Here is a 23,062-nt window from a genome sequence, read left to right on the forward strand (position 1 = left end):
TGTGTTTCGATCAGGCTGTCGGTAGGTGAGCCTCTGGTGGAGTAGCTGCTTTGTTCCGGGAAAAAGTACTGTTGCTCAGTGTGATGAAATGGAGGATGCTGTCATCAAAGAGAGCCACCGCCAAATCAAATGGTAGCAACTACCCACTGGGCACACACTGGTTTCAATGAAATTACGTTCAAGCAATGTGGAATAGACGTTGAATTGACGTCTGTGCCCAGTGGGTACCCATATCAAACCTCACAGATCCTATCTTTTGTACATCAGTCAGGTACAAACTATGTTGACGAGGGTTTAGTAAAGAAGGGAAAGATCTTTAATCTGACTGGCACAGTAGTACATGTATTTGCACAAAAGCAACAACCAACAACCATTTCCTTCCCCAGTTGATCTGAATCGGTAGTTGACTCCGTCCAATGTAGAGTTCACATGTTCTAGCATTAAATGTTTAGAAAACACATCTCAATACACTTTACACTGTGCTTTTCTCTATACATATTGGTACAGAAGATTAGATGGATGTGTCTGATGTTGGGCTAGTAAGCATACATTTTCTCAGCCAAGTCCATGCAGCGGTTAGATGAGATGGAAATGGATAAAATGGCCTGAATCATCGTTAATGCCTTGGCAGCATACAGCTTATCATCATGCATCATGATTTCTCAAACCCAGCGTCATTTAATGGGTGAGTTATCTCTAATAGTGTTACGCTCATCGTTTGAATGAGGAGACCAAGGTGCAGCGTGGTAGAGGAACATCTTACTTTTATAAAAATTAACATTTGAAAAACAACAAAATACAAAACGAACATAAAGTTCTGCAGGCTACACAGCAACTATACAAAATCAAGATCCCACAAACTAAGGTGGGAAAAAAGGCTGCCTAAGTATGATCCCCAATCAGAGACAACGATAGACAGCTGCCTCTGATTGGGAACCATACCAGGCCAAACAAAAAAATTGGAAAACTAGATTGCCCACCCTAGTCATACCCTGACCTAACCAAAATAGAGAAGAAAAAGGATCTCTAAGGTCAGGGCGTGACAAATAGCAGAAATATCATAATGTTTACTGTATATGAGTTCTTAACACCTTGGAAAGGGTCTAGTAGGCTACTGATGGAAATATCTGCAGTCAGCCATGATAGGAATGTTAGTGTGCTAGAGGGTGATTATTCAGACCGAATGGAAGCGAGACTTGTGTTTTACCACGTCACCTTAGAATGAAGCAAGGGACAGGTTGGAGTTGAGAGAAAGTATAAAAGTAGTTGCTTTTAAATCTAATTAAGTATCAAAGGTAAATGCAATTGCTAAAATATACTTAAGTATCAAAAGTTAAAGTAAAAGTATAAATCATATCAAAAATCTTATATTAAGCAAACCAGACAGCTTTATTTTCTAGTTTAAAAAAAAGAAAGTATAGTCAGGGGCACACTCCATCACTCAGACATCTTTACAAACAAAGCATGTGTGTTTAGTGAGTCCGCCAGATCAGAGGCAGTAAGGATGACCAGGGATGTTCTCTTGATAAGTGCGTGAATTTGACAATTTTCCTGTCCTGCTAAGCATTCAACATGTAACAGTACTTTAGGGTGTCAGGGAAAATGTATGGAGTAAAAAGTAAATTATTTTCTTTAGGAATGTAGTGAAGTAAAAGTAAAAGTTTACAAAAGTATAGATAGTAAAGTAAAGTACAGATACCTCAAAAAACACAAGTAGCACTTTTAAAGTATTTTTCCTAAGTACTTTACACCACTGTTGAAGGTCTAACATAATAATTATAAGCATAGCCTATAGTAAGAATTGTTGTATTCATGTTTTCCTCTCGTATGCTTAATGTATTATAGTGTATTTAATTGTATGTTTGGAAAATGTTATGTTGTATTATAGAGAAAAAGCTCCTGATCCTCAACTCACCTCATCTTCAGGTAACACAAGGTAGAGGTCTTTCTAATTCCGAAGGGAGGAGGTGGAGCGCATCTTCAGCAGACCTTTATAAGGACGAGGATAACCCGCCGCGCCAGATACGTGTGGATGCCAAGAGATGCTCAACATCTCAGAAACTGTATTCATTTCTATTCAGACTGATGGCCTCATATTCAAAACAAGTATTGCTATTTTTTTATTGTCGTTTTTATCAAAGAAGGCAGATGTGTTTGTAATTTACTGTGGTATTCCTGTAGAGAGCGGTAGATAGTTTTCTAAAAAATGGTTTTATGCTCACCCCATACTGTATACATAAGCGGAGGGAAGAGAAATCCTAGCAGTTCTCTTGATTCCATTTCACTGTCGAAACGATACTGGAGCACTTATTTTGCACATACCTAAAGGAAAATCCCAAATAACGAGCACCTAGCGACTTTGTTTAAGTGCAATAGAGGAACTGTACGAGACAGTACGTTGCGGAGGGATTTAGAAATAAAAACCCAGTGTTGTGCAGTTGCATTCCCTACCACTTCACTTGCACTGGATACGGGGAGGCTTTGACTTTTTTCATCCCAGTTTCTGTCTCAAAACAACCGTATTCTCGTCTAAATCCGCTGAAGAACCTGACGGGTGAGTCTCATTGACACGTACTTGCTTCCAAACGTGTACTACCCACCTTGCATGTTGCATTTGTGCGTATTCATCTGTCCAAGCTAGCCACTGTAGCTGCATGGTTTGACAGATAAGCAGCACCATGTAGGCTACAGTATAGCTTCAGTTTGGCCTCCTAAAGTTTGGTTGCTAAAATATAATCCGACGCAATTAGGCTCCTGTTGTTGTTAGTGTTTTCATTGTGCATGCAGTTGTGTCAGTGCAGATAGTCAGTGTGCAATGTGTTCAGATAGTCCATTGAAGGGCCTAATTTGGATTTATGATACTGCACACAAGCACGCACGCGCGCGCGCACACACACACACACACACACACACACACACACACACACACACACGCGCGCGTATGTGCGTCTTTGTCTATTAGTGTGTAAGCTATGTGGTGTGTATTTTTTGTGTAGGAGGTTCAAATATTATTTTGGCATAAAATTAGACAGTAAATGTCATATTGTTCAAAGCTGTTGTGGGTATGTTTGCAACACATTTGCAGAAAATACTTTAGATAACTTATATTGACTCTGACAACTTCCAAGGGTTACAGTACAAATGACACATCACATTTGCTATGATACTGCAGAATGAAAGTGATAATTATAGGCCTATAACAACATTAATATTGATACGATAATACCATTTTCCTTCTGACTCTCATAGTGCATAATAATACAATATAGTCCTGAAAAATATAATGGGACACATGACAGTTATGCACAGCCATATATCATTTAGCCTTGTTTAGGAAATTCACGAGTTACTGTGTAATATTAATAGCTTGGTACAATGTTACTTACTATTCTATTGTAATAAATGTGTTGTTCGTCTTTTTTCTCCGCCCTGTCAAACAGTAAAGACCCTTAAATGTTCTTGAATGGAATTTCTCCTCTATCTTCAGATATCACTTTTACATCTGTCATACTATGGACCCATATTTCAATTCTGACAGCTATATTACAATGGCTCAGGTTTCCATATTCAAAGCACATTCAGCGCACGTCCTCTCTCTGCGTAGAATGTTGAAGTTCTTGATCTTCACAGACTTCAATTACCGATGGAAGGCTTTTTTGTTTTTGTACTGATTCAAATTGACAACTCGAAGATAGAATGCCCTTTCTTTTGACATTGTCAGTATGCAAGCAAGATGACCTCCCAAGTCGTTTTTCTCGGGGATAGCCTACTGATAACTGTTTTCATTCGTGAGGAAGATATTTTGTTCCTAGCTTCACGATAAAGCCTAATACAGCGAGCCCTTGGCTTTCATCCAGATTTCCACCTATACAGTACATTAATCATTACCTACTTGTTTTAAAAAACCCGTGTTCTTTGCCTCTGTTGATTATTAGCCTTGGTCAAATCAGACATTACACCATAAACATTTTTCTGAAAGCATACTCTTACAAATAAACCCAATTGTGAGCTTTGGAAAGCATCTGTAATCACATTTTAGCACTTGTGTACAGTAACTCAGCCTCCTACATTTTGAGTTCCATCACAAACAAATGAATGCACTAATGTCTACAGTACATGGTCTATTACATGTGTATTAGTGCATACTGTTTATGTTTGGCATGGGGGAATATCAGTAAGCATAAGGAATGAATAAGAGAGAAGGAGGAGTGGAGCAGTCATTCCGTAGCCCTATGTGACCTGCTCCCCTCTGTGTGTGTGTGTGTGTGTGTGTGTGTGTATTTGAGATGGCTGGCAGGCTGGCCCTCTTCAGGGGTGCTGAGGTGACCTTCTTCAGCCTCTCCCAGCTTATTTTTGTCTACAGTACTGTATATGTCTCTGTCTCTCTCTCTCTTTTGGTTTCTCTCTCTCTGTTTCTCTGTCTCTCTGTCTCTCTCTCTTTTGGTTTCTGTCTCTCTGTCTCTCTGTCTCTCTCTCTTTTGATTTCTCTCTCTGTCTCTCTGTCTCTCTGTCTCTCTCTCTTTTGGTTTCTCTCTCTCTGTCTCTCTGTCTCTCTCTCTGTATGGGGCAGTGGTGCTGAAAGCTTAGAAAAAGTTCAGTTATATAAGCAGGCTATGCAGTGCAGCCGATGTCCTGATCTGAATCCACTGTATTATGATGTAAGAGAGAGCAGAAAAGAGCAGAGCAGAGGAGCCTAGAGAGAGGCAGGGGCATGCTGGGTAGTCAAACATGTCGAACCCTTTCCTGAACACTCTAGGGCTTGGCTGAGAGTGGACAATAGGGCCAGACTGGAATTCGACCAGATTTTCATTAGTGTCTTACTTATACAATATTGACTGAGACTGGACAATGTACTGTCTATGAGAATGATGTATTTGGTTCCAATGTTCTTAGCGTTGACAGTGAATGGTTTTAATGTTGGCTGACTTGACTTGAATACAGTGCAGCAGAGTAAGTCATACAACACATGCCCCCGAAGCACTCTTGCGCAATTGTCTCTGCTCATGTCTATGATTAATTCGATTATATCACCCCATATGCCATGCGCTCACAGGTTGCTCTCACAGTCTCCGTTCAGAAAAGCGCAGGCAGTAAAGCAGACAATGCCATCAGCTGATCTGCATGTTTTTGCTCTGCTGGGAACATTGACAGTATTTGGGGCACGTTGTCTTTTTTAATGTCAGACAACATTCTAAGCTGGATAAACCTATATCAAAGTCCATTTGATTGATAGCTTCAGATGAAGGGAGAAATAGATGTGAGCGGATAACATTTTTGATTGTTTGACTAGTTATTGTTTTTTTTATTTTTTATTTAACGAGGCAAGTCAGTTAAGAATAACAAATTCTTATTTACAATGAAGGCCTACCCCAGCCAAACCCTAATCCGGTTGGGCCAATTGTGCGCCGCCTTAGAGGACTCCCAATCACGGCCGGTTGTGATACAGCCTGGAATCAAACTTGATTGGTTTATTCGGTTCCCCAATAGCTTTTCTTCCTGGGTTCCACAAAAAAAACACAAAACGTGACAGGTAACAAAACACGGATACACTGATAGACAAGAAGAGTTTCACAAACTTAAAATACAACAATATACAAACAATAGTTAGCATTGTCTGCCCTGACAATCAGTGCCTTCAGAAAGTATTCATATCCCTTGACTTATTCCACATTTTGTTGTGCTATAGCTAGGGCTAGGCGGTAATCTGTATTTGAATATATTGATGCACAGACCGGTTTGGGTTTTGACTTTACATTCTATAATGGTATTTGAATGTTTGGTTTGTTAAATGTGATATGCCGCATGTAACGTCGATTTTTATCGTTTACACCGCTACTTGAGTAAACCCTTTCCACTTTCCCCCTCTCTCTCTCTCCATGCCACTTTCCACACAGATGTAGCCCCGCCCCCTGTCACTCAAGGAGCGCATTTATTGCTACTTGACCACAAGACACTTGCATTCAGTCTGCATGGTCAATGCACCACATGCAACATGTTGTTTCCACTTTGCTTCTTAATATAAATCCACAAGCACTCTATAATTACACTATTACATCTGCAAACAGCTAGTTTTTCTTTTCTTAGCAAGTTTTAGCTAAATTGTTTTAGCCGCTAATGCTAATCGCTAGTAAGCTGACTAGCTAGCCTGATACCAGTGTTGGTGTAGGCCTAAATCAGCACTTGTTTGTGCAACAATATCTTCTAAATCAAAGAGGAATAGGTGAAGCATTGGCTACATGAAGAAACATTTAATGTAGCCAAAGATTACAGGGTCTAGGACTGTTCCCGACTAAAAAAAAAATCATGGTCGACCGAGAGTCGTCTGATCTTTCGACCAATCAATTGATAAATTTCTTTGGGCCATATATAGACACATCCTATGTGTTTTAATCAAATCAACTATATGCACTGAGGTTGTCTAATGCTTTAAGGGCACTGTTTGATTAAATAATTAAGACACAAATGATTAGAGGGAGTCAGGCCGCAATTGATTTGACTGTGAGGGGCTGGGCTCAGACTTGCTGTGCTGTGTTAAAGAAATGACAGCAAGTGACTGTGACTAGCACCCATTGTCTCTCTCTCCTCCCTGATGCAGCAATGACCACAGAACATTAACAGTGTTTATCATGCTGTCCGTGTTGCTGAAGATGCAACATAATTGCAGCCAATTCTGACTGAAAAGTTCTGTTACCGAAATCCCTCATTTGTTTAGGAAAAACATTCCCTATTCCCTCAACCCTTGCTCTCTTTACGTGACAGATGGTTTGGGATGAGTTGGACCGCAGAATGAAGGAAAAGCAGCCAACAAGTGCTCAGCATATGTGGGAACTCCTTCACGACTGTTGGAAAAGCATTTCAAGAGTGTTCAAAGCTCTCATCAAGGCGAAGGGTGGCTACTTTGAATTTAAAATATATTTTGTTTAGTTACTACATGATTCCGTATGTGTTATTTCATAGTTTTGATGTGTTATTATTCTACAATGTAGTAAAAATAAAGAAAAACCCTTGTATGTGTTAGTGTGTCCAAGTTTTAACTGGTACTGTATGTAATAGTGAATTGATAGACACTAACAATCAAAAGGAAAACAATTTACATAATGAAGATTTTTAAAATATATTTATTTTAATTTAACCTTTATTTAACTAGGCATGGCAGTTAGGAACAAATTCTTATTTACCCCGGCCAGACCCTAACCCGGACGACACTGGGCCAATTGTGCGCCGCCCTATGGGACTCCAAATCGCAGACGGTTGTGATACAGCCTGGAATCAAACCAGGGTCTGTAGTGACTCCTCTAGCACTGAGACGCAGTGCCTTAGACCGCTGCGCCACTCGAGAGCCCAAAATGAGACATTGAATGTGCACAAATTGGCGGGAGAGAGCACATTCCGGAGCGAGACGCTCCTAAGCGTCTAAGCCAGTCTCCCCTACTAAACTCAAGATTTTTAATTATACCCAAGACACATGATCTTCACACATACTGTAAGGAATACTCACAAATGGTTTCAGGTTCCAAGCAGTAGCAATTTATGGAAAACCATTGCAATTACACTTATTTCAACATTTTCTCAAATTGCTTGGCGTGCCTACACCTGCATTGCTTGCTGTTTGGGGTTTTAGGCTGGGTTTCTGTACAGCACTTTGAGATATCAGCTGATGTAAGAAGATCTTTATAAATAAATTTGATTTGATTGAAAGGCAAATACCCTCGCGGAATGTGTGCCTTACTTTGGAGATGCCTGTCTTATAATGATGGACTGTACCATCCCAGGACAGCTTGACAACAAAAAATCTCAGTCGACCAACAGCCTATTGACCAAACAATCAACCAGATGACTAAATGGGGTCAATGAAAAAGCTAGTTAGCTACCACATGTTCTTGTCAAGCCGTCAACAGAGTAGCTAGCAAGCAACAAGAGATGACAAATAACAGTCTAAAACCTACTTGAGGACCAGTAAATCAGATTTGACCGTTCAGACACAAGTCACATTGGAAGGAATCAGATTTGTATTTGACTTCAAATAATCTACGAAGGTGGCTTGAAATATCCAATTCCATGTGCTTTTTGGCTGTTAAGACTGCAGGAAAAATAACAGATTTGAATCGTATATGCATTATTTATGTGAACAAGGCTTAAGTTGCTCTGACATTCCTCCCCTCTGTCGCCATGTTAGCATCTTCACAATGAAATGACCCTGAGGAAGGTGGAAATGTGTTGGTCAGATGGCTTTTGTCTTGTACAACATAATGATGGATTCTAAAGGGTTAACCAGGAGTGCTATGTTAAAGTATTTCTTAATTACCCAAGAAGAGGACTTGCATCCAAATAGCACCCCTTCTACCTCACAATAAGCATAATTAGCATTTTCTCCATCTAGCAACTTGTCTGTTGCCTTTCTCCTTGGATGCAGTGATTGATGCAGGGCCCCAAACATTTTCATCCCACATACAATGAACCTCATTGTAGGTACCTGTTACAATACACCTGCAATGTGGTGTACCTGTTAACATCTCAGTGTGAACGTGAGTGAACTGGCGGTTGAATTCCTTTATGGTGACGTCCATACAGTACAAACAAAGCTTTGACAGGCCTCTTTTAGCCTGTGCAGAGTGCAACGCAGCCCCACACTACTGAGGAGCATACCTTCGTTGAACATCACAGAGTTGATCAGTGCTTGCTGCGATGGCGGTCGCGTGTCTCGCTGTCTTCGAGATAACACACGACCACAGACCACCCCACTCACACATAAACACACCACCACCAGCAAACCGTCTGCGTTTTGCTTTCAAAGCCAAACGTGGCTTTCCAAAGGTCACTCAACGCCTCGCTCCAGCCAAGCCGAGCTAAGCCTCCTCTCTTCATTTCCTAGCAGGCAGGGTCCCTATAGCGCTTCTGTTTCTGCTCCTCTTTATTCGCTTGCTTCTCCTCGGCCCGGAGTTTCCATGCAGACGGCTGCCAGAGAGCGCCCTCCTCCTCCTCCCCTCTTCCTTCTTCCTCCCTCTCCTGGTATAATCATGACTGCGAGACTCTCACGAGCCCTCTCCCCCTCTTTCTCTCTCGCTCTCTCTGTGTGCCTTTTTCTGCAGCCAATCTCAGCTCACAGGGGGAAAATAATTACACATAAAAACATCCTTTTATTGGACGGGGAGAGTTGAGAGGCTGTTTTACACAGCTACACCTTTCTATTATGAACAGCAGTCATGCGGCTCTGGCCCTGGTCCTGGCTCTGGTCCTGGCTCTGGTCCTGGCTCTGGTCCTGGCCCTGGCTCTGGCTCTGGCTCTGGCCCTGGCCCTGGCCCTGGCCCTGGCCCTGGCCCTGGTCCTGGCTATGGCTCTGGTCCTGGCTCTGGCCCTGGCTCTGGCCCTGGCCCTGGCTCTGGCCCTGGTCCTGGCTCTGGCTCTGGCTCTGGCTCTGGCCCTGGCTCTGGCTCTGGTCCTGGCTCTGGCTCTGGCCCTGGTCCTGGCTCTGGCCCTGGTCCTGGCTCTGGCCCTGGCCCTGGTCCTGGCTCTGGCCCTGGCCCTGGCTCTGGCCCTGGCTCTGGCTCTGGCTCTGGCTCTGGCTCTGGCTCTGGCTCTGGCTCTGGCCCTGGTCCTGGCCCTGGCTCTGGCCCTGGCTCTGGTCCTGGCTCTGGCTCTGGCCCTGGCTCTGGCCCTGGTCCTGGCTCTGGCCCTGGTCCTGGCTCTGGCTATGACTGCTTGCTCCCACCAGCTCCACAGCCCCTTTCATGAGCAGGAAGCCTTGGTGTGCGGCACGGGCGCTTTATTTTTTTGCCAGGGCGGTGGCTTTACGAGTGGGAGTCCAACTGACACTGGCTGGCACGAGCCTAGTAGCCACTCTGTTTATGTTCACGCACCGGGAGAGAAATAAAGTTGCGACAGATTTGCCGGAGATGTCACGGGCAAGAGTGGGGAAGACCATAAAGTTGGTTGGTTGACTGACTGGCGTAGCATAATGCAGTATAAAAATTGTCTCCTGACTACAACTAGTTTAGTCTACCCAGAATATCAACATCATAATTAAAGACAACGGTAGTAGTGTAATCTTTACTATCTTTTCAAGGAATATCTTCCTGTTTGCATCCAAATGTGTTGTATATTTTCATAATTTGAATGATGATATTATAATGGGTTTTCTCACTAATCAGCAAATACTGAAACAAAAGTGCAAAGATCAATGCCGACTCTAGTAACTCTAGGTGCTTATGAAATGGGATGATTAGAATGTTGTCAGTGGACCAAGTTCTTTGCCATGGCTAATCAGCTATTGCAGTTTCCTGCTCCTGGGGAACCAAATGACTGCACATTTTTTTGTTTGTTGCCCTAGTACTACACCCAATTCCAATAATCAACTCATCATCAAACCAGTGATTAGTGGAATGAGGTGTGTAGTGCTAGAGTGAAAACAAATATGTCCACCCCTTTGGGTCCCCAGGACCATGATTAGGGATCCCCGAGCCTTTGGGTCCCCAGGACCATGATTAGGGGTCCCCGAGCCTTTGTATCTTGCAGTTTGTAAATCGGTCATCGTTGCATTGCTGTATCAAAGGTTCTTGAATGAATAGTGAATTGCTATTTTTTTTTATTACCATCCATCAGCTTTGTATTGTACCTCCTGAATTGTACTGTATGTTTTAAATCTTTTTCTTCTTCTCACCCAGTATTTTAACTTTGTCAACAAACACTTACTCAGTTAGCATTCTTAGTCTGCATTTTGCCTTATAAGATTAATCAAACTGCAGTAAACCGGGTAGGAATCGACGAAGTAGCACCACCGTTTACATAAGATGACCATGATCTTAGCTCTCCATTACTTAAAGAACTCCCAATCAGGGTGGGAAAAATAATGGGTGGCTATGGCGAAGAAACACTAGCTTTTTATTGCCCAGTTTTTTTATCTATTCTTTCGTGCTTCAGGAAATTCGCATGGACTTATTCCAGGGGCACTCCCTCCACCTCTTGATCATTTCCCTTTTATTGCACCTTTTGATTTTAAGGCCACTTCTTACACTAGGGTCCTATTTTTGTAACGCTAAATGGCTGCACAGACAAGGCCAAATAAGAACTCCTTGTTGCAGAGTCGGCCCTTAAAATTGAAACATGCAGCTTTTCATTAAAGCCAATTACAAACATGGAGTGAATGGACCTAGGGATAATGTGTGCATACAAAAGGTAGTTACACCCCCCTCCCCCATCCCAATCGCATCCCGCCCGAAGACCTAAGGGATCAAACTAAATAAACATACATGGGAAAAAAAGAAGGAAATAAAAATAAAAACTCATGAGCAATATATCACAAAGTGAACACCTTGCTAATGTTGAGTTGCACCACCTTTTCCCCTCAGAACAGCCTCGGGACATGGACTCTACAAGGTGTCGAATGCATTCCACAGGGATGCTTGGCCCATGTTGACTCCAATGCTTCCCACGGTTGTGTCAAGCTGGACCATTTTTGATACACGCAGGAAACTGTTGTGTGAAAGACCCAGCAGCATTATAGTTCTTGACACACTCAAACCAGTGAGCCTGGCACCTACTACCATACCCCATTCAAAGGCACTTAAATATTTAGTCTTTAACCTGTCTCTTCCCCTTCATGTACACTGAAGTGGAACCCACAAACACCAGGGTTGTGGGTTTGATTCCCACGGGGGACCAGTACAACAACATGCACTCACTACTGAAAGTCGCTCTGGATAAGAGCATCTGCTAAAATGTGTAATGTCATAGACAGAACAGGTGTTCCTAATGTTTTGTATGTCAGGTGAGGGATGATAAACCCTTTTGTATAAAGTCCCCCCATTTTAGGGCAACAAATTCACTTATGTTTGTATTGATGAAGTGTTTGGGCCCATATTCATAGCACACAATGACTCTATGCATTTGCCGTTTGTTTTGGTTGTGTTTCAAATGGATGATATTACAAAGGTGAGACAATGGGGCTTGAAATGACTGCAATATTTCTAAATATAGTGAGAATCAAATTATAAACGACTTACTATAAGATTTCACCTTTCTTATAACGGTCAAATAAATGTGATCATACTTAGCGAAAGTACAATATTGGCACCGTTTCATATAACTAAGGACAGACTTCTCTGCCAAACGTCCACTGAGCGACGCAGACACCATTCAAATATGTGCAGACTCGTTAAAACTTCAGCTTTAAGTACAAAGTAATATCTGTGACCAAGAGACAGTGGTCTGGTATAAATGCTATGAGAATTCTTTTTGTATTTTTTTCCTGTTGATCCATATGAGAACATCACAGCGAGATGGAACTGCTATTGTTGCATCCGCCAGACTCTCGTTCCATATGCAAGCACAGCCACGAGGTTCACAGGCACAGGAAATCGCTCCTTTGTCTGGATAGGCCAGAAAATGTCACGTGTCGCTCCCTATTCAAATATACGATTTCCTGTGTCTGTGATCCTCACAGCAGGGTTCGATACTGCGACCAAAACAGTCGCATTTGCCAATGTTTGACTTGGCAGTGTGACACACATTTTGTATTGGTTGCAAGGGTGCCTGTGCCATTTTTTTAAAACCTGGTCACGTTCGTTTCTGGTCCACAATTTGCTTCTTTTTTTATGATCATTATTTATTTAAATAGGCTGTCTGTGTGTGTCAGAGGTCGACATACACTACATAGCCAAAAGTATGTGGACACCTTCTCGTTGAACATCTCATTCCAAAAGCACAGGCATTAACATGGCGTTGGTACCCCCTTTGCTGCTATAACAGACTCCACTCTTCTGGGAAGGCTTTCCACTACATGTTGGAACATTTCTAAGGGGCCCTGCTTACATTCAGCCACAAGCATATTAGTGAGGTTGGACACTGATGTTGGGTAATTAGGCCTGGCTCTTAGTTGGCGTTCCAATTCATCCCAAAGGTCTTCGATGGGGTTGAGGTCAGGTCTTTGTGCAGGCCATTCAAGTTCTTCCACACCAATCAAAACAAACCATTTCTGTATGGACCTCGCTTTGTACATGGGGACATGCTGAAACATGAAAGGGCCTTCCCCAAACTGTTGCCACAAAGTTGGAAGCACAGAATCGTCTAGAATGTCATTGTGTGGTTAATGCTGTATGGTTAATGTTTCCCTTCACTGGGGGCCTAGCCCAAACCATGAAATACAGCCCCAGACTATTATACCTCTTCCACCAAACTTTACAGTTGGCACTATGCATTGGGGCAGGTACCGTTCTCTTTGGCATCCTCCAAACCCAGATTCGTCCATTGGACTGCCAGATTGTGAAGCGTGATTCATCACTCCAGAGAACGCGTTTCCACTGCCATTGTTGCTCCGGGAAATTTCCACTTCACAATAAAAGCACTTGCAGTCGACCGGGACAGCTCTAGCAGGGCAGAAATTTGACGAACTGACTTGTTGGAAAGGTGGCATCCAATGAAGGTGCCAAGTTGAAAGTCACTGAGCTCTTCAGTACGGCCATTCTACTAACAATGTTTGTCTGTAGAGATTGCATGGCTTTGTGCTCGATTTTATACACCTGTCTGGCTGAAATAGCCGAATCCACTAAATTAGTAGGGGTGTACGGGCAGAGAGTGTGTAGCTCTCAAACAGCTGGTTGTTGCGTGGAGTGAAGACTGACAGCGGTAGAAGCATGAAAGTGTAGGAAAGATTTTCCAAGTTATGATATCGACCAGTAGGCCTAAATGCTAAAACAAGAATGGATAAATCTTGGTTCAATATTTGCAATGCGCAGTTCAGTCATCGTGGAATTAGCCTACCTTGAAAATCAGACATTTCCTCTAGGCTCCTTGGTAGCCGATTTAGAAGTTATACTTCTCCCCCCAAAATATTCTGTGATTTCATTTCTGATCAGCTTTTATGGGAGATGTGGGCTTCACGTTGGTCTTCCATACAAAGCGTTCCATTACAAAGGGAACCCAGATTTTGGTCACTTTCTCATTTTTAAACATGATACAGTAACCCCTCGATAACTTTTCAACATCTCAAATGGCAAGACTGACTAGCTACCACATAGACAGACATCTTAAAGTGGTAATGCATACTTTTTGCATACATTTTGGGGGGATTTTTTTCTATAGGCTATTACAACAATTACATATGAAATGTAGGTCCTTGAACATTACGATTAAGTGCTTTAAAAAGTGCTTGAAAGTCCTTGAATTTAACTTGCCAATGTCTGTATGAACCTTGTATAGGCTGCTTGCACAGCCTTCAAATGAAAGATACCACTTTGTGTTGCCGTTAGCGATGTTAATGATAGCCTAACCGGCTTCCAGTAGATGGAAAGGCAATTAAAAGGTAACTACAAAGTAGCCTATGCAACCTAGCAGAATCATGATTATTTGCATCAATCCCGCGGCCATTTGTTTTGAAAACTCCATCACAAGTGCACTACAGAAACACCACTAGCTAAACACAACTATTTGGCTGGTGAGCACCATCATTTAAAAAATCTACATTTCTCAGATTTTTCCAGGACCTCAACAATTGTCCCCTGATGTGGTTTAAGCATTGTTGTGGACATAGAAAATCCCGTCTTGTTGTTTTTCTATAAGAAAAAGTGGGATTTTGAGAGTGCAAACATGAAAAAACTTCTACCCGTTTTTATTTTTTGGGTCGTGGTATCGGTTTTGTATCAAGTATTATTATTTTTTAAATTGCCCTCTAGAGGATTTTGCACTTCATTTTAACATTTTCTTTTCTTTGCTGTTACAGTAAATCTATCCAAATCGACGTAAGAACAAGGGCACACACATTCATTAGCCTGGTTCTGTATGGAATGCAGGCACATTATGGGACACAAACCAGGTCATTATCAATTATTTAAGAAGATATATATACAAATAAATTGGTATGGCCAAATCATGTGCTGGTGCCACTAACTGAAAAAGTTTGTAGCACCAGTGCCACCAGTGGAAAAAGTTAGTGTTGAACCCTGCCTCACAGCTGCGCTTGCAATAGTGCATATGAATCAAGACAACCAGCGCTTTAGGGAGTATAAAGCAATTGATGTTGAGCCATTCACACTGTGCGCGGTGCACAGAACTGGTCCAGAACCACTCAAAGTCCCCCATATAGGGGACTTAACATCTTATGAGGATCTTGAAATGAACAAAGTCTATCATCCCCGTAGATATCTCCCAGTACATGAATTCCCCTATCCTTCCATTGAGGAAAACGTATTGGTCGACGACCAAGTAAAATATCTGAGTTGTTAAAAATAGGGGACCCCCCCGCGTGCCATTTACGTTAGATATTAAAGGATTTTTCTGCAGTGTTCCAGGTAGTAACCAGCTGTGGAACCAAAACGTAGCTTAGATTGTTTGATGGAAATATTCGAAAATAGGAGATCTTGGAATCGCCAAGGGTGCACCAAACCTTCCTCCAAAGCACGCCATGACACGGTAGAAGAAGAATCAAACCAAGTGACTAGAGGGCGTAAGCTAAAAGACCGGTAATATAATAAAACATTCGGAAGAGGAAAACCTCCATCTGTGTATTGTTGAGAATGTTATACGCAGGTGTTTGCCCTTCCAAATGAACTTGGAGATAACGGAATGCAGTTCACTCCAGTATCCCACAGGGGATTTTGTCAACATTGAGCTGACAAAATGACCACAGGGAAGCACATTCATTTTACTAATAGCAATGCGAGCTCGAAGGGAATTTGGAAAGCTAAACCATATGTCTAGATGACAAGTAACCTAATCGATTGTGTCTGTGTAGTTTCTCTTAGCAATAACATTTAAGGTGGGAAGGATTTCAACACCAAGATATTTGAAATTCTGAACTACTGAGATAAAGGGATAAAACCAGGGAGACTGGTCGACTTGCAGCCTCATTGAGTGGCAATAGAGTGGATTTCAGCCAATTGATCTTCAAATCTGGTAAAAAGTTTTAATGCCTTGTTAAGCTTTTAGTACACTGGGTAATGACAGCCTGCCTCCTTTTGACTGCCACTACACAGCTTACTGCAAGCTGCTTCAGTTGGAGAGCGCTCCAGTTTTTGGGTCACATTTCTGGCTCTCTCCCTCAGTCCCACGTCGGTTTCCCCGGGGGCGATGAACAGAGAAATGTGTATAAGATATTAATTTGGCCACAGAGAGAGTAACTGAAAGTGCTGATGTTGTCCCTCCATCATTTTTTTTTTATTAACAGGACATGACCCTTTGCCCAGTGGGCCTCAATCCCATTCCCAAATGTTCCTGCATCATCGTATTGTTCAGCTGCACATGATTACACTCCAACTAAGTTACATGCGACAGTTATCCATGCCTGTGACACCAATTTTGTTTTGATCCCCCCCTCAAGATTCTGAGTATGACATGTCATACTCTTTTTGGCCAGACAGCATCAGACACATGGGCTACAGATACTAAGACAGAGGGGCGCTGTTTGCCTCGCTTGGATGATTTGTCTGGTGAAATAGATTTAGCCTCTTGCGAATTGAAGGAACGTTAATTGTTTTATTGTAAACATCTGTGGCTTCCCTTGGCATTCATGAATACAAACAAGCCAAGCGCGTTTTACACACAGAAGGTCCTGTTAAAAAAATGGAGACCCCTGAATGTCACTGTATAATTCACACTCTGGATGGCCTTTTCAAGTGAATTTACTGCTGTATGCTAATATCCTTATATAAAATACTGACCTTGAATGCCAACACTGTAACACGACTTTTGAAATTGATTTATGATATATTTGAACAGGGAAGCCAAACCTAAAAGTTGACGCATTTACCGCATTGAACCATTATAATTCTATCTTTTGAAAAAATCTACCTTGCATCAATTTAGGTTCAAAATGTTATGGTACCCCTAAACTGGGTCTGTGCCCCACTTTGGCTACCCTATTCAAAATGTTCTGGACACGCCACTTCCTGTGGTGAAATGACCTTGTAAACCACAGTAATTAGTTGAACACCTACAGTAATTGATCACTACCACTGATATTATTATCATATGAGTTTTGATACTAATTAATGCAACACATGAAGAGAACATGATACAGTAATGTACTGTACAAGATGCAGATCATTTACAGTGATCTATTGTAGTCAAATGAAGAGAACACAGTGAGCTCCTCCATGTACAGTATGCAGAGAATGTGCAACCAATTTACTCTGTGTTAATTATGTTGATGGATAGATAGATGAGGGATGGATAGCAGGGCTGGGTCTGGGTTGCCAGCCAAGGTAAGATTCTGTAATGAGGGTTGCTGGAGATCTCTCCCATGCTGGAAACCCAACCGCTAAAGGCTCTCCACTACACAAAAACGTAACCCCCTTCCTTCCTTCCCTCCCTGCCCCTCTAGTCCTGGCACACCTGTTCCTTCATGCATGAGGTAGCTTGGCCATTAGAAGGCATCTTGATTGAACATTTACATTTCCTGTGCAGATATAGAGCACATTTAATTAGCATACCATTAGTGGTGATTGTTGTTAGCTAATATACCATTACCAACAAGTAAAAAAGTAAACGGCCATGTCTTTGACTGTGACACACCATAACTGTTGACTAAAATGTACTTTTTTAATTACATTCAGATTTTTTACCAGACAAAATATTTTTTTATGCTAAAATTAAGAAGTCATGTGGTATATTGTTTTATTTTTGTATTTTATTTTTTGTGTCCTGAGGCTTTTAACCAAAATATCATAGATGAGACGAAATGTTTCACTTGCCCCTTTAAGGGCGAGAGGTTGCCGTGGTAACGCGACTCCAGTCACGTTTGTGTCTATAGATAGTCTGACGAGTACCCGCGTTGTTTCTCTTCCCTTGCAGTTGAAACGCAAACATTGAAGAACAACCTAGCTTGTTAAAAAAACTATGCAAATAGCCAAGAAATACAACTACAAAGTCTCACTTCAGTAGTCTTTAGTTTCAAGTAAATTATATCTACTTTTATGCCTGTGCGCAGCGCTTCGAAAAATGAATCTGCCACTCATGTCTTCAAGCGCTCACAGCCCCCAGCCATGTAGTGCTGCAGCGCGAGGCAGAAATACTTTGAAAACAGCTACTGCAGCATTTATTTAGCTATAAATGTGATCATACTGGACCTTTTTACTCACAAATGCGACTGAAATGCTTGCACTGTGGAGCAGTGACCACCCGCAATTTTAGGCCCTGGTGCTGTGTCATTGCATGAAAAAGACCTCTGTACAACACCAATAAGTTATTTACAACCCAATTAAGGCACAACAACTTGCGCTACCAGTTTCGAGCAATGTAGGGCGTGCATGCACCGGAATCATCGTTGCTGAGTTTTCATCATCTTTCCCGAATGCAGGCTTCGGTGTCAGATTGACAGAAATGCTGTGTAACCAAGGCTTTGGAAGGGCGTCTCACCTGAGGCTAGGATTAATTTGGGAATGATCCATGGACATTAAGTACAGTAGAGTAGGCTGGGCAAGAAACCAATATGTTTTGTGCGTGTGTTTGGGGTGTTTTCAATCCCTACCTGCTTGTATCATTTGCCAAGTAGTCTGGACTAAAGAAAAAGGGAATAATGCCAAAAATGTGTGTTAAGGTCAACTATTGATCTAACATGAAATTCAGGAGTCTGCCGAGCGACAGTGACATACTGTTCCATTCAATTCACTGTATGGCCTGTATGAGCATGTACGTGTGCATTTGGACTGGGTTATACATGTACAATATGGATTTAAGATTTTGATATAAGTTTCAGGTGCTGTGTAGGTGTTTATGTTCTTATATGAAAGGGCAGATAACATGCATCTCACTATAGTTGCCCTTGATGTGAGGAAATGTCCTCAAAGACATGATGCAATGGATCTGTGATTACTGCATTGTGGTTACTGCACTGTGATTACTGCACTGTGATTACTGCAGTTTTCAGTGTTTCCCCTAGGATTGTTTTTATCGTGGGGCAGAGTGAAATGTTTTACAGTTTTAAAACAAGTTTCCAGCAATTCTACACATTTTGTCATGGGCCATTGACCAAAAAGCTACTAGCACTAACAGAATTTCTACTGGTCTGGACATGTGTAGTTTTTAAATGCATTGGGGTCATGCAGGTTGGCATGCTTTCTCTCTGTATTTCGCTAATAATAGGCTATATTTGGTTATACACTGCTCAAAAAAATAAAGGGAACACTTAAACAACACAATGTAACTCCAAGTCAATCACACTTCTGTGAAATCAAACTGTCCGCTTAGGAAGCAACACTGATTGACAATACATTTCACATGCTGTTGTGCAAATGGAATAGACAACAGGTGGAAATTATAGGTAATTAGCAAGACACCCCCAATAAAAGAGTGGTTCTGCAGTTGGTGACCACAGACCACTTCTCAGTTCCTATGCTTCCTGGCTGATGTTTTGGTCACTTTTGAATGCTGGCCGTGCTTTCACTCTAGTGGTAGCATGAGACGGAGTCTACAACCCACACAAGTGGCTCAGGTAGTGCAGCTCATCCAGGATGGCACATCAATGCGAGCTGTGGCAAGAAGGTTTGCTGTGTCTGTCAGCGTAGTGTCCAGAGCATGGAGGCGCTACCAGGAGCCAGGCCAGTACATCAGGAGACGTGGAGGAGGCCAACAACCTAGCAGCAGGACCGCTACCTCCGCCTTTGTGCAAGGAGGTGCAGGAGTAGCACTGCCAGAGCCCTGCAAAATGACCTCCAGCAGGCCACAAATGTGCATGTGTCTGCTCAAACGGTCAGAAACAGACTCCATGAGGGTGGTATGAGGGCCCGACGTTTGGCATTTGCCAGAGAACACCAAGATTGGCAAATTCGCCACTGGCGCCCTGTGCTCTTCACAGATGAAAGCAGGTTCACACTGAGCACATGTGACAGACGTGACAGTTTGGAGACGCCGTGGAGAACGTTCTGCTGCCTACAACATCCTCCAGCATGACCGGTTTGGCGGGGGGTCAGTCATGGTGTGGGGTGGCATTTCTTTGGGGGGCCGCACAGCCCTCCATGTGCTCGCCAGAGGTAGCCTGACTGCCATTAGGTACCGAGATAAGATCCTCAGACCCCTTGTGAGACCATATGCTGGTGCGGTTGGCCCTGGGTTTTTCCTAATGCAAGACAATGCTAGACCTCATGTGGCTGGAGTGTGTCAGCAGTTCCTGCAAGAGGAAGGCATTGATGCTATGGACTGGCCCGCCCGTTCCCCAGACCTGAATCCAATTGAGCACATATTGGACATCATGTCTCGCTCCATCCACCACAGACTGTCCAGGAGTTGGCGGATGCTTTAGTCCAGGTCTGGGAGGAGATCCCTCAGGAGACCATCCGCCACCTCATCAGGAGCATGCCCAGGCATTGTAGGGAGGTTATACAGGCACGTGGAGGCCACACACACTACTGAGCCTCATTTTGACTTGTTTTAAGGACATTACATCAAAGTTGGATCAGCCTGTAGTGTGGTTTTCCACTTTAATTTTGAGTGTGACTCCAAATCCAGACGTCCATGGGTTGATAAATTTGATTTCCATTGATAATTTTTGTGTGATTTTGTTGTCAGCACATTCAACTCTGTAAAGACAAAAGTATTTAATAAGAATATTTCATTCAGTCAGACCTAGGATGTGTTATTTTAGTGTTCCCTTTATTTTTTTGAGCAGTGTGTATTAACCTGTTAGATCTCTAGGGGCGCTATTTCATTTTTGGATAAAAAACGTTCCCGTTTTAAGCGCGATATTTTGTCACGAAAAGATGATCGACTATGCATATTCTTGACAGTTTTGGAAAGAAAACACTCTGAAGTTTCAGAATCTGCAAAGATTTTGTCTGTAAGTGCCCCAGAACTCATTCTACAGGCGAAACCAAGATGATGCATCAACCAGGAATTAGCAGAATTTCTGAAGCTCTGTTTTCCATTGTCTCCTTATATGGCTGTGATTGCGCAAGGAATGAGCCTACACTTTCTGTCGTTCGCCCAAGGTCTTAGCAGCATTGTGACGTATTTGTAGGCATATCATTGGAAGATTGACCATAAGAGACTACATTTTCCAAGTGTCCGCCTGGTGTCCTGCGTGGAATTCGGTGCGCAATTGCCAGCTGCTAGTACTTTTCCATTTGATATAGGGGAGAAACCATGTGTCCAAGAACGATGTATCAATGAAGAGATATGTAAAAAACACCTTGATGATTGATTCTAAACAACGTTTGCCGTGTTTTCAGTCGATATTATGGAGTTAATTTGGAAAAAAGTTCGCGTTTTGAGGACTGAATTTTCAGATTTTTTTTGGTAGCCAAATGTGATGTATAAAACGGAGCTATTTCTAATACACAAAGAATCTTTTTGGAAAAACTGAGCATCTGCTATCTAACTGAGAGTATCCTCATTGAAAACATCAGAAGTTCTTCAAAGGTAAATGATTTTATTTGAAGGCTTTTATGTTTTTGTTAATGTTGCGTGCTGGATGCTAACGCTAATGCTAACGCTAAATGCTAACGCTAAATGCTAACGCTAGCTAGCTACTTTTACACAAATTATTGTTTTCCTATGGTTGAGAAGCATATTTTGAAAATCTGAGATGACAGTGTTGTTTACAAAAGGCTAAGCTTGAGAGATGGCATATTTATTTCATTTCATTTGCGATTTTCATGAATAGTTAACGTTGTGTTATGCTAATGAGCTTGCTGATAGATTTACACAATCCTGGATACAGGGGTTTTTTCATAGCTAAACGTGACGCAGAAAACGGAGCGATTTGTCCTAAACAAATAATCTTTCAGGAAAAACTGAACATTTGCTATCTGAGAGTCTCCTCATTGAAAACATCTGAAGTTCTTCAAAGGTAAATGATTTTATTTGAATGCTTTTCTGTTTTTTTGTGTAAATGTTGCCAGCTGAATGCTAATGCTAAATGCTACGTTAGCCATCAATACTGTTACACAAATGCTTGTTTTGCAATGGTTGAGAAGCATATTTTGAAAATCTGAGATGACAGTGTTGTTAACAAAAGGCTAAGCTTGAGAGCTAGCATATTTATTTCATTTCATTTGCGATTTTCATGAATAGTTAACGTTGCGTTATGGTAATGAGCTTGAGTCTGTATTCACGATCCCGGATCCGGGATGGGGAGATCAGAAAGGTTAACCATCTTACATATAAAACCTTATTTGTTCATCGAAAAATTGTGAATAACTCTCCACAGGTTAATGAGAAAGGTGTGCTTGAAAGGATGCACATACAGTGGGGCAAAAAAGTATTTAGTCAGCCACCAATTGTGCAAGTTCTCCCACTTAAAAAGATGAGAGAGGCCTGTAATTTTCATCATAGGTACACTTCAACTATGACAGACAAAATGAGAAAAAAAATTACAGAAAATTACATTGTAGGATTTTTAATTAATTTATTTGCAAATTATGATGGAAAATAAGTATTTGGTCAATAACAAAAGTTTATCTCAATACTTTTGATGTTTTGGGGCTGTTGCTGGGCAACACGGACTTTCAACTTTCAAAAAAAACAAGTAAAAAGAGCTGACATAAAAAGTCTTAAAAAGAACTGTGAGGAGTGATGTTGAGTGAATTACAAGGATGAAAATCTCCAAAGATTTTCTATGGGGTTGAGATCTGGAGACTGGCTAGGACCTTGAAATGCTTCTTTACGAAGCCACTCCTTCGTTGCCCGGGCAGTGTGTTTGGGATCATTGTCATGCTGAAAGACCCAGCCATGTTTCATCGTCAATGCCCTTGCTGATGGAAGGAGGTTTTCACTCAAAATCTCACGATACATGGCCCCATTCATTATTTCCTTTACACGGATCAGTCGTCCTGGTCCCTTTGCAGAAAAACAGCCCCAAAGCATGATGTTTCCACCCCCATGCTTCACAGTAGGTATGGTGTTCTTTGGATGCAACTCAGCATTATTTGTCCTCCAAACACGACGAGTTGAGTTTTTACCAAAAAGTTATATTTTGGTTTCATCTGACCATATGACATTCTCCCAATCTTCTTCTGGATCATCCAATTGCTCTCTAGCAAACTTCAGACGGGCCTGGACATGTACTGGCTTAAGCAGGGGGACACGTCTGGCACTGCAGGATTTGAGTCCCTGGCGACGTAGTGTGTTACTGATCGTA

The 23,062-nt window shown here is 42.0% G+C and overlaps 1 protein-coding gene across 4 annotated transcripts in view; it reads left to right on the plus strand.

Annotated features, from left to right (window-relative positions):
- The first annotated feature begins 2,020 nt into the window (after window positions 1-2,020).
- The window catches only part of LOC110499114 (thyroid hormone receptor alpha), a 195,738-nt gene continuing 174,696 nt past the window's right edge, over window positions 2,021-23,062 (plus strand). For all 4 annotated transcript variants that reach the window (XM_090212664.1, XM_090212665.1, XM_090212663.1 and 1 more), the window contains exon 1: window positions 2,021-2,554. The gene's annotated coding sequence lies outside the window, so the exon portion shown is untranslated. The remainder of the gene's footprint in view (window positions 2,555-23,062) is intronic.

The sequence above is a fragment of the Oncorhynchus mykiss genome, chromosome 20, assembly GCF_057628025.1.
Source record: "Oncorhynchus mykiss isolate SJ-2025 chromosome 20, ASM5762802v1, whole genome shotgun sequence".
Taxonomy (NCBI): Eukaryota; Metazoa; Chordata; class Actinopteri; order Salmoniformes; family Salmonidae; genus Oncorhynchus; species Oncorhynchus mykiss.